Source organism: Monodelphis domestica, chromosome 7 (genome assembly GCF_027887165.1).
Source record: "Monodelphis domestica isolate mMonDom1 chromosome 7, mMonDom1.pri, whole genome shotgun sequence".
Lineage (NCBI taxonomy): Eukaryota > Metazoa > Chordata > Mammalia > Didelphimorphia > Didelphidae > Monodelphis > Monodelphis domestica.
This window is the reverse complement of record NC_077233.1, coordinates 128,044,873-128,057,303: the sequence shown is the minus strand read 5'-3', so window position 1 is coordinate 128,057,303 and position 12,431 is coordinate 128,044,873. Positions and strand designations below refer to the sequence as shown.

Below are 12,431 nucleotides of genomic sequence, written 5' to 3'. Positions count from 1 at the left end.
AAAGATCATCACAAATAATGAAAAGAATAAAGCCCATTCATTTAAGCAATATGCAAATAGAAACCACAGAAGTTATACAGATTAGAATATACCAAAGAGTACATAAGAGCAAATGAGGGCTTTAGCTAGAAGTGAAATAGCATTCAACCATGTAGAGAAGGAAGGACCTCATTTAGAGCATATTTGTTCTCAGCAGTTTCTAGAATTTCCAAGTCCAGGGCTGTGATAGGGAAAGCTTCCCATTTATGTTTGCTATTCTAAAGACTTTCTCGCTCCACTGTACCCTGAGAGTTCCTTTCTCCATTTGTCTCTCCTGAAGATTATCTAGAACCAATTTACCTAGATTATGGGGTATTGGGTATAGAGTCAGACTATTGTACTTAGCCTTCTCTCTGTCATTAGGAGTTATGTCTCTCACCACATAAGTAGCACACAGCTTGTAGCCTACTGCTATTTTTGAGAGACGTGGCCCAATGGGGCAGAAGATATTTGTTGAAGTCTTGCCTCTGGCAATCCTGTGCGAATATGGTCAAGTAACAACTTCTCAGTGTCTCAAGAAATATTCTACATGACTATAAGTTACACATGAGTTATCATCTGTTTCAGCTGAAGGGATTGCCACATGGGAATTACCTTCTAATAAAATCAGAAGTCTGGACCAAACAATTAAAAAACGTAGAAGGCACTGAGTTAGTTGCTAGAAAAATAAATTTAAAACAGTCCTCAGGGAGCTGGGAACATTGTACTCCCACTCAACCCCTAAGAAATTTATTTAAATTTCTTTCAAAAACACCTTCAATATTTTTGTTTTATTTCATTTGTCTAGAGCCAAAACTGTGCCTTTCTACTGAAGAGAATCTTGATTTATCTTTCCATGTTGATCCTGAGAATGGAAATTTAGGGAGAATGCTTTTTCCCCCCCAACTTTCAGAAGATCTTCCATTTTTAGATTCTCTGAGAATTTCTTTCACCAATAAAGTCTGCTTCTCATCCAGATGTTCAACCTTCTGGATTTCCCCTAAGAATAAAGTTACATCTTGGCTCTTCTGAGAGATTTTTCTTTTGACTGGAAACCACAGGGAAGTTCAAGGACTCCTGGACTCAGCATTCTTGCTCAGTTCCCAGCAGTCTTCCTGCTATACACTAGACTAGAATGTAAGATGATCAGAGGCTTTTACTATTTCATCATAAAGTATGATGGGAAGAACACTGACCTTATAGTCATTTTTTAGTTTAAGACTTGATTCTGTTAGTTACTAGTCATATGACTCTATGCAAGTTGCCCAACATCCGTAAACTTTATTAAGATGGGGATGATAATAATAACTAATCTTTATGTAATGATTTCAAGTTTACAAAGCCCTTACATATGTAGCAATTACCAGCTTTGGGGGGGGGGATCCTTATCCCAAGCCACATACACTAGCAAGTTAGGTTCCCATAGTATGTCTGGCTACATTTCCCCATAAGGACTCAATAGGTATCCCTGAAAAGCAATGGATTAGTTTTCTTTCTTTTTGTTTCTTAATTTCTTCTTTCCTGCCTCCCTTCCTCCCTCTCCCTCCCTTCTTCACTCCCTCCCTTTATCCTTTTCTCCCTTTCTCTCTCTCAATCTCTCATTTCTTTCCCCCTTCTCTTCTTTATTAGAATCAATATTAAGTAAGGGCTAGTCAATTTGGGTTAAGTGGCTTGCCTAGGGTCAATCAGCTAGGAATTGTCTGTGGCCAGATTTGACTTAATATCAGTTCTGTGATAGAAGAGCACCAAGGGCTAGGCAATTGGGGTTAAATGACTTGCCCAGGGTCACACAGGTAGGAAGTATCTAAGGTCAAATTTGAACCCAAGTCCTCCCAACTTCAGGGCTGACTTGCTATTTACCATATAGATAGCTGTCATTTTCTTGGTTAATCCCTTCTGAACACTCTTCCATTTAACCAAAACCTTTCAAAGGTAGCATTCAGAGCTGAGCATAACATGCAATATACAGTAAAAGAGTTATAGACTATTGCTAATTTATTTTGAAGATCAGAATATTTGCCTTCTGTGGGCCTCTCATCTCTCTTCCTATTTCCATAGTCTTTCAGAGATCAATAATCACATCTCCTCATTCTTTTAGGTTTCTAGGATATAGTTTATCTGGACTTGGTGACTGGAACTCATCAAAGTCCCTTGCAGAAAGTACTTAGAGAAGACCAGTTTTTTCCCCTTAAAAATGTTTCTCGGGGGCAGCTGGGTGGCTCAGTGGATTGAGAGCCAGGCCTAGAGATGGGAGGTTCTAGGTTCAAATCTAGCCTCAGACACTTCCCAGCTGTGTGACCCTGGACAAGTCACTTGACCCCCATTGCCTAGCCCTTACCACTCTTCTGCCTTGGAGCATTAACTCCAAGATGGAAGGTGAGGGTTTAATTAAAAAAAAAAAGTTTCTCTTTCTGACTTCCCTACTCCCATCTCAGATATCACTAGTGTTCCTCACCTAGGAATTATCCTTCTCTCTTCCTCTTCTTTCCCTTATCAGATAAATCAGATAATGAATAATAATGTCTCTCCACCAAGATCTAAGAGTTGTATCAAAAGACCTTCCATGGGTGACATGTGAATAAACTCAGATAAGTACAAGTTGATAAGGAAGAGACAAAGGAACATGGAGATTTTTTTATGGATATGGAGAAGTTTATAATATCATTTCAAGTCATCTCCATTAGCAATTACAGAAGTTATCCTAAAGGAGGACAGAGAAATAAATGAAAATTATGCAAGGAAACAGTAGAAATTATGCACCTGCAGGCTATAAAGTTTAATTTCCAACAAGGCATAATCTCAAGACGCTAGTCTGAGGCAGTTAGGGGGCACAATGGACAGAGTCCTGGACCTAGAGTCAGGAAGACCTGAGTTCAAATCTAACCATAGATACCAGCTGTGTGACCCTGGGTAAATAACAAATAAAAAATAACAAAATAAAACAGAGCCCTGCTTCAGGTTCTTCATCTGGAAATGGGAGATAATAATAACACCTATCTCACAGGACTGTTGTAAGGATCAAGATACATATGTTCATATTAAATATATATGATATATAAATAAGTTATTATATATGTATGATATATAAATAACAGTACAGTTCCTTACACATAGTAGGTACTTAATACATATTTATTCCCTCTATCCCTTGACCTAGAAATAGCTAGCACGAGTGGCAAACTACAAGACAATCTTTCAAAATATAGAAACCTAGTAGATTTCAATGGAGTAAGAGGAAGATTGATTTGATTAATGAACTAAACTACTTCAAGGAGTACTAAATTGAATCTTGCCATTAAAAAAATTCTGAATCCATCAGATTGAATTGTCATCTAATCCATACCTATCTTTTCTACAAGAATAGGTTGGAAGTTACTTAAGAATGAAATTTTGAAGACATAAATGAAAAAAATTACAATGAGGAGGAAAATGCAATTTGTAGAATTTATCAACTAGTTTCAGTTTTTAAAAATGTACAAAAGATAGAAACTATGACAGGCAATGGAAAATGAATATGAGAGTGTTGCATGATGCTGAAAAAAATAGCTTTAGGAATGCTCAAGCTATGACTGTACTGAGGTTGGTGAAAAAAGATAAAACTGACCAAAAGGGCTTTTAAATTTATATTAGGAGAAAAAGGAGTACCAAAGAAGCAAATTTGCTTGGATGATGATAGCTAACAACAGAAAGAACTAGAACTGCTCAAATCTTATTTTGTTTTTATTTATTCTGCAAAGGAAAAGGACTTTTACCCTGAAACTGAAAAAATACAATGACTAAAAGGGAGTAGATACTCTGGATGAATGGAGGTAGTGAGAGAGAACCTGTTTCCCTTAATGAATTCAAGTCACCTGACTATACATAAACTGCCTCCTTGGTTCCTGATAAATGCTCATTTCCTTCCCTCCCCAAATAATATTAGATTATTTGAAAGCTCTTGGGAAAGGTGAAAAGTATTACAAGATTGGAAAAGAGGATATATCCAATTTTCTTTTCTTTTTATTATTGTACAAAACACATTTCCATATTGGTCTTTGTTGTAAGAGCACACTCATAAAATACCCAAACCCCCAAATAAAATCATATTTTATAAAATATTATTTGTGTGATATAAATATATATTATACGCATAATATATATAATAAAAATTAAAATGACTGATGTGAAAGATAGAAGGCTTTGGCCCACATCCATCCAACTCCAACAGTTCTTTTTATGGAGGTGGATAGCATTCCCCATCATAAATATTTCAGGATTGTCCCAGATTATTGCATGGTAGAGAGTAACCAAATTGATCATTGTATAATGTTGCTGTTACTGTGTACAATGTTCTCTTGTTTCTGCATATTTCTCTCTGCATCAGTTCGTGTAGGTCTTTCCGCTCTTTCTGAAATCATCTTGCTTATAATTTCTTATAGTATAATAGCATTCTATTACAACATATACCACAATTTATTCAGCTATTCCCTAATTGATCAAATGTTTCCATTTTTAACAACCCCCCCCCCAAAAAAAGGGAAGAGAGCAGTGTGCAAATTATAGATCATGAACTTGATTTTAATTCTCAGGAAAATTCTATATCAGTTTGCTACAGATGTGATTGGCAAATATATTTTAAAAAGTAAGTGATGATTACAAAAAGTGATGATTACATGGCTTTCTCAAGATCAGGTCTGGCTAGACTAATTTCATTTCCTTGGGACAAGATTACTAAACGAATGGATGAGGAGAATTCTGTAGGTATAGTGTACTAGTGTTTTAGCAAAGCTTTTGATTAAGTATCTTATCCTATTCTTGTAGAAAAGATAGATGTGAATTAGATGATCATTCAATCTGATGGATTCAGAAAGTTTTGAATGGCAAGTATAATAAATAAAAGTTAATCTCAGAGACTTTATACCAAATTTACAAATATTTATTAGTAATGAGAAAAAGAGAGAAAGAAGGTATTTCCAGCCCAACTACCCAAAGATTACAGAAGTGTTGCAAGTCTTAGATCCCAGATTCCCAGACTGGGATGGTCCCCTGCTGACCCAGTGCTGTGCAGGCCTCCTGCTGGCTTACATAGATAAGCACTAGAAACTGCATGTCAGTGATAGAGCTTCTTCCACAAGCTCAAAAATGGTGGAGAAAGAGAGATCCTCTGTTTCATGTGCTGGCTTTTTAAGGTTAGTCTAAACTCTTCCCCTGAGATTTTCTAATTGCCCAGGGTTTCAGTTCAGTCCCCATATGTCAAATTGCTTTACTCCTGACTGGTCAGGAAATCTTGCCTGATGCGCTGGTAAATTCAAACATACGACACTGTGATACCCTATTGGGTGAGTCTTCCAGGATTGGGGGTCCCCTAAATATTTAATTCACACACAAGACTCAAATAGTTGTTAGTGACAATAGGCAGATCTCCAGTGGAGGACCCCAGGGATAGGTAGGTGATGTGCTATTTTACATTTTTATCAGTGGCTTAGTCAAATGCATACATGCTCGTTAAATTTGCAAATGACACATATATGGGGAAAATAGATAACACACTCAGTGATAGAGTGAGGACCAAAAGAATCTTGATAGACTAGAACATTGGGTAGAACCTAAGAAGATGAAATTTAATAGGGATAAATGTAAAGTCCTTCCTGTGAGTACAAAAAATCAATTTCACAAATAGAACACAAAGAAAGACATGAATAGGCAGCAGTTCTGAAATGTATTGGGGAATTTTAATGAAATGCAAGCTCAATGTGAATTGGCTGTATGATATAGAAGCCAGGCAATCAATCAATAAACAATTATTAAGCATATTCTATGTGTTGGGCATTGTGCTAAGTGCTGGGAATTATGATAGAGACTTGAAAGAGAGAGTTTTTGCAGGACTTGTGGATCAAGATGCAAGAATGCAAAAGCCCGGATTCCAACAGAATGTCCCCAGGAGGGGCAGTTGGGGGCTTGGACTGGCCACACTGGGAAGAGAAACTTGGCTTTTGGTCTCTGTGTCTCTGACTGGAAGCCACTCTTCCCCCTGGAGGTTTGAAGCTGGCTGAGAGACTTCTGTGAGGCTAACTTGGCTTTTGGATTTTGTCTCTGGCTCTGAGCAGTGGAAGCTGATCAGGGAGAAGCTTTGAGTTGGTGGTCTATAAGAAAGCTGAGCTGACCAGGAGAAAAGGGGAGAGACTTTGAACTTTGTTTCTTTCTGAGGTTAAGCTGAGAGATCTGGCTGATTTGTGAAGAAGAAGAAAGAAGATTTTTGAACTGCTATTGTCCTCCATCTTTCTAATTGTCTAAGAGTCACACTTGTGACTCCCCAAACCCTCAATTTTATATCATTTATATTCGGGAAATTCCTCATCCCTCTTACCTCAGTTTCCTATCCTGTTATCCCAATAAACCCCTTGGCTGAGAAAGCAACTAGAGTATCTTTATAGTTCACTCAGGAGGGAGGGAAGGAGCCAATGGCTTCAAGGAAGATTGGGGAGGTGAGGGAGGCAAGGGAGGGAGTGAGGGAGGAAGGAGGTTAGGAAATAGATTGATCCATCAGCAATCAGTAGAGATCAATAGGCAAATCCCAGAGCAGTCCCCAGAGCAGTGTTCCCTGTGTACCAGGATCTCTGTGTGGCAGCATCCTCCAGCATTTCTGTTCTGCCTCCATTACTAAAAAGCTGGTTTAGGTTCCCTGTGGCAGCCCTCTCTAGTCAAAGCCAGTCAGAGAACAATAGTCATTGCTGAAGAAGCAGGTTCCTCATCAGTTTATCATTCTCTAGTTCAACAGGTAACAGTTCCAGTCAGTTTATTCTTTATTTCAGAAAACAAAGAAAATCAGCCCCCAAAGCTAATGAAATCTCAGGCTACATTAGGAGGGTTTCCAGTATCCAGAAACAAGAGAGTGATAGCTCCATTGTACTCTGCCTTTGGCAGAGTACCTCATTTAGAAAATTGGGTTTAGCCCTGGACACCATGGTTTAAGAAGGACAAGGATAAATTACAGAGTGTCCCAAGGAGGGCAAGCAAGATGCTAACAAGCCTAATATTCATTTGTTGAGGATTATTTGAAGGAGCTGGGCAAAAGAAACCTTAGGAAGGCATCATTATTCTCTTCTCTGGTTCTCCTGTCTCTCCTCTTCCCTAAAACTTTCTCTCCCCTCAAAAGCATCATTTTTGCCAAACTAAACTTTATGCCCAGAGAGAGTCATCTTCAGTAACTACCTGCTGCCTATAGAGTTAACTTCAAAGGCCCCAGCATTCCGGGTCCTTTTCGGTGCCTAGCCATCCTACCTTTGTAGCCAAATCTTGTAATATTCTGTTATCAGAAACCCCCAACTAGAGCTAACCTGAAATACATCTTGCCTTGTCCTGCCTTTTGCTCAGCATGCTCCCTGGGCTTGAAGTATCTTCCTTCTCTATCTTCACCTTTCCAATTCCTTCCCATCTAATCCATTAAAGCTTAACTCAAATGTCTCCTCTTCCATGAAGCTTCCCTGACCTGCAGCCAGGTGGCACAAGGGATAGAGTTCTGGGTGAGGAGTCAGGAAGACTTGAATTTAAATTTGGCCTCAGACACATACTAGCTCTCTGACCCTGGGCTGGTCACTTAAATCTGTTTGCCACAGTTTCCTCATCTGTCCAATGAACTGGAAAAAGAAATGGCAAATCATTACAGAATCTTTGCCAAGAAAACCCCAAATGGAGTTACAAAGACATGACTGAGATGACTGAACAACAATAATAATCATGACTAATATCTATATCATATTCTAAGGTTTGTGAAGTGCTTGACATATATTATCTTATCTAATTTTCAAAACTACTTTATAATGTTAACACTGCAGTCATTGCTTTATAGAGAAGGAAACTGAAGCCCAGAGATAACAATAATGACAGTGACAATAACAATTTATATAGAGATTTGTAAAGTATTTGTACATATTATCTCATTGATCCTTATTAAAACATTGTAATGTTTTATTATCCTCATTTTACATGTGAGGAAACTGAGGTAATAATAATAATGACATTTATACAAGGCTTTATATTTTGCACACCTCTTTGCACATTTTATCTCATTGGATCCTCACAACAACATCACAACAAAAGTCCTAATATTAGCCTCATTATGTAGGTGAGAAACCCGAGGCAGAGAGACATTTAAGTGCCTGTCCAAGGTCACATGCTTAAGTAAGTGTCTGAAGTCACATTTGAACTCAGGACCTACTGACTTCAAGTGTATCGTATTGTCTATTATGGCAATATAGCTCCCCAGGCAATAGCTGACTAAATGTTATAGAGGACACAAGATCCCACTGTGCTTATTGTTTGTTGATTATTTTTTAGGGAGCAATTGATTCAGTAAAGCAAAATTGTCCAGCAAGTCATCTCCCATGTATATGTCATCACTGAATATTCCTTGAAAGACAAAACAGAGATAACTTTGCTCCAGGATTCTTGGTTGTGGTGACCATGAGGAGGGCTCTAAGCAGCCATGGTGCCCAGCCAAAATGGCATGATTCTGAAGCTCTATTTCCGTAAAGACTGGCAAAGACAAATTGCCACATGGTTTACCCAGCCCACCAGGAAGATTAGAAGACAATAGGCTTGACAAACCAAAGCCTGTCAAATTGTTCTTTGCCCTGCATCTGGTCCTAACCAGCCAATAGTGAGGTGTCCTATCATCTGATATCATACCAAAGTGAGTGCTGGTAGAGGACTCAGCTTGGAAGACCTTTTTGGTGGCTGATATCCACGAAAACGTGCCAGAGACTGCTGGTATCTTTGTGGACCCTTGTTGCTGAAATAAGTCTACAGAATCTCTCCAGGCAAATGTGCAGTGGCTGAAAGAATATCATTCCAAACTAATCCTCTTCCCAAGGAACCCATTTACACCTAAGAAGAGAGATGGTTCTGCTGAAGAACTTAAATTGGCAACCCAATAGGACCTGTTATGTCCATCAGAGATGTCATCAAGAAAGAAAAAGCTCCTGTCGTTACTGAAGATAAGAAGAATTTCAAGGTGTTTGCCAATCTTCAGATGGCCTGAAATAATGCCATCTTTTTGGATTCTGGGCAAAATGAGCCAAGCAGAGGATGATGTGGAGAAGAAAAAGTAAACAATTTCTTAGAACTTTGAATAAAATAACACAAAACAATGTACATATATGTATGAAAGATCACTGGCCCTCTCCCATTTATATATGGCATATATATCATCCTTGTACCTATAAATGAGTCATCAGAGGAAGTTGGAAAGGAATAAGCTAAAAACCAAAAGGATCCCTAAAAAAACCCAGGAACTTTGTGGGTGCTCTAGGAATCATCTGACATTGGGGGGGGGGGGAAGGATAAGACAGGAAATCTTTTAATAGTTTTTACAGGCAGATGATATAAATCAGATAGGATCTAGAGGAATATATCAAAAAGAGATTAATGATACTTGACCACTGGAGAGACAAAGCCTGAAACTTCACCTTAGAATTATGTCATCTTCTGGACTGGGGAAGAGGGCACCAGATCTAGTTCCATCTCTCCCACTAAAAAGGAGCTAGAATTTAAGGAAGCAACTTTCTTTACCTAAGCAGAGTAGAGGTTTAGTAAAGGCTTATTGATTAAGTACCAATTGTGTATGTGTTCAGATGCAATGTTTGGTTAATTAAGAAGTAGTCAGACATGTAAAACCCAGTGGAATTGCTCATTGGCTATGGGAAGGGGGTGAGAGGAGGGAAGGGAAAGAACATGATTCATGTAACCATGGAAAAATATTCTTAATTAACTATTAATTAATTAAACTTAAATTCTTAAAAAAAGGAAGTCTGGTCCAAGTCTGGTTGATGTTTTTAAACTCTTACATTCCATTTTAGAATTAATACTATATACTTTTTATGAAGAGTGGTAAGGGCTAGGCAATAGAGGTTAAGTGACTTGCCCAGGGTCACACAAATAGGAAGTGTATGAAGATGGATTTAAACCAGGACCTAGACCTGACTCTCAATCTACTAAATAACCTAGCTGTCCCCAAGTAGTGTTCATTCTGACCCTCTATGGCCAAATTCAGGTAGAGGTGTTTTTGTAGTACACATTATAGGTGAACTTGGGGGCATCAGAAAGGGGGAAAGGAGCATGTGAAGATTTGGGGAATCCTTCTGGGATGCCAGAGCCCTTAAATCAAATGTCCCATGTTTCTTCATGGTCCCACCCATCATTTGTCAATGTGGAAGACATCTTGCTACCCTTCTGTAATTCAGGGAGGGATGCAGCACAGTATACATAGTACTAGTATTAATTATAGGTAATTATTAATGCCTAAAAGTTCAGAACCCAGGTAAATAAAGAATAAATGGACCTTAAAAGATGCTTTTGTTCTGTGTCCTTATTTTATAGATGAGAAAACTAAGGCTCAGTGAGGATATCTGACTTTTCAAATGTCTAACGGCTAATGTGGGAGAATTGATTGTTTATGCAGAAGTAAAGTGGGGAGTTAATAGATAGACCATGCTTACCATTGGCTCTTTAGCCACTGGATGTTCAGGGCCATGACCTACTGAACATGGGAAGCAAAAGAGAAAGGAGAAGAAGAATTCTTAATAGAGAAATGCCAAGGGTTATGTGAATCTGGAAATCCTACAAAAGAGAAATTTTGACGGGCAGGAGTTGCAGTAGATAGAGCCCTGGATATGAAGTCACAATAGATCCAAGTTCAAATTCAATCCTCAAGACATTCATTAGCTGTGTGACCCTGGACAAGTCACTTAACCTCTGTTTTGCCTCCATATATGTGGTAAGTGAATGTTGAATTGGGATTATTTTTTTGAGAAATGGTTTCCCTTTTGGCTCCCCCCCAAAATTTGATTTTTAAAACTATAAAAACCATCTCCCCAGGCTATGAAACTGGGTTAGGTCTTCTTTCCTTTTGTCTATATATAAAAATTGGAACGGTAGAGACCTGCTCCCTATTTATCTATAAACTGGGACTTGATTAGGTGAGCAAATCAATGAGGCAGCTGCCATATTAGGAAGTGTGCCACTTCATGGCAAGGAGGAAGAGGGCTTCTTGGAATCTTCCTGAGACCCTTCTGGTGATGAAGTGGTAAGGGGGAGATGAGGCCTCTGAGGCCACTTTCTACATGACTTCTCCAATCAGAAGTATCCTGGGTGATGATGGCAGAAGGGATATATATTGGCTTTTGCAACATGAAGTCAGTCTTTTTTTGCCTAGCCAGCAGCTCTTTTGCCCCTCTTTTCTGGTTACTCTCTCACCTAGTTCAGGCTGATTTTGTTCTTGCTTGGGCCTCTGTGTTCTCTCTCTCTCTCTCTCTCTCTCTCTCTCTCTCTCTCTCTCTCTCTCTCTCTGTCTCTGTCTATCTCTGCCTCTGTCTCTGTCTCTGTCTCTGTCTCTGTCTCTCTCTCTCTCTCTCTCTGTCTCTTTCTTTCTCTCTCTCTCTCTCTCTCTTTCTCTCTGTCTCTGTGTCTCTCTGTCTCTGTCTCTGTCTGTCTCTCTCTCTCTCTCTCTCGCCCTCTCTCTCTCTAACTCTCTCTCTCTCTTCTCCCCTTCCTGCCCGCCCCCAGTCTGACTCAAGTTTCTTGGCATTGGTTTGGATTGGACTGGGTTGGCATCAAGCTGTGAGGGAGTACACTAAATAGTTAGACTTTCTTGAGCAGCAGATTAATAAATTGAAATTTTAAAACTAAAATTACAATCTCCAGAGAATTTCATTTGTTACATCTCAAAAACGGGGATAATAGATACACCCATTTTGTAGGGTTTTTGTGAAGAACAGATGAGATATAAGTAAAGTTCTTTGCAAACCTTAAAGCACTATGTATATGCTATCATTATTATAATTATAATATTTATAAATAATTTATAAAGTGCTTAGCATAGGGTCTGGCACATAAGTACTATTTAAATAAATGTTTTAATGATGGTTTGCTTAAAGAATCCTAGAGAATCAAACTAAAAAGCTAGTGGAAATAATCAATAACTTTAACAAAGTTGCAGGATACAAAATAAACCCACATAAGTCATCAGCATTTCTATGTATTTCCAACACATCTCAGCAGCAAGACTTAGAAAGAGAAATTCCATTTAAAATCACTCTAGAAAATATAAAATATTTAGGAATCTATTTGCCAAAACAAACACTAATTATGTGAACACAACTACAAAACACTTTCCACGCAATTAAAACTAGATATAAACAATTGGAAAAACATTAATTGCTCATGGGTAGGATGAGCTAACATAATGAAAATGTCAATCCTACCCAAATTAATATACTTATTCAGTGCCATACTTATTAAACTTCCAAGAAACTTTTTTACTGAATTAAAACAATTATAACAAAGTCATTTGGAAGAACAAAAGGTCAAGAATTTCAAGGGAAATGATGAAAAAAATGTGAAGGATGGAGGCCTAGCAGTACCAGATCTTAAACTGT

General features: G+C 38.3%; 1 pseudogene; it reads left to right on the top strand.

Moving 5' to 3' along the window:
• The first annotated feature begins 7,993 nt into the window (after positions 1-7,993).
• Positions 7,994-9,742, top strand: LOC100618125 (60S ribosomal protein L13-like; annotated as a pseudogene).
• The last annotated feature ends 2,689 nt before the right edge of the window (positions 9,743-12,431 follow it).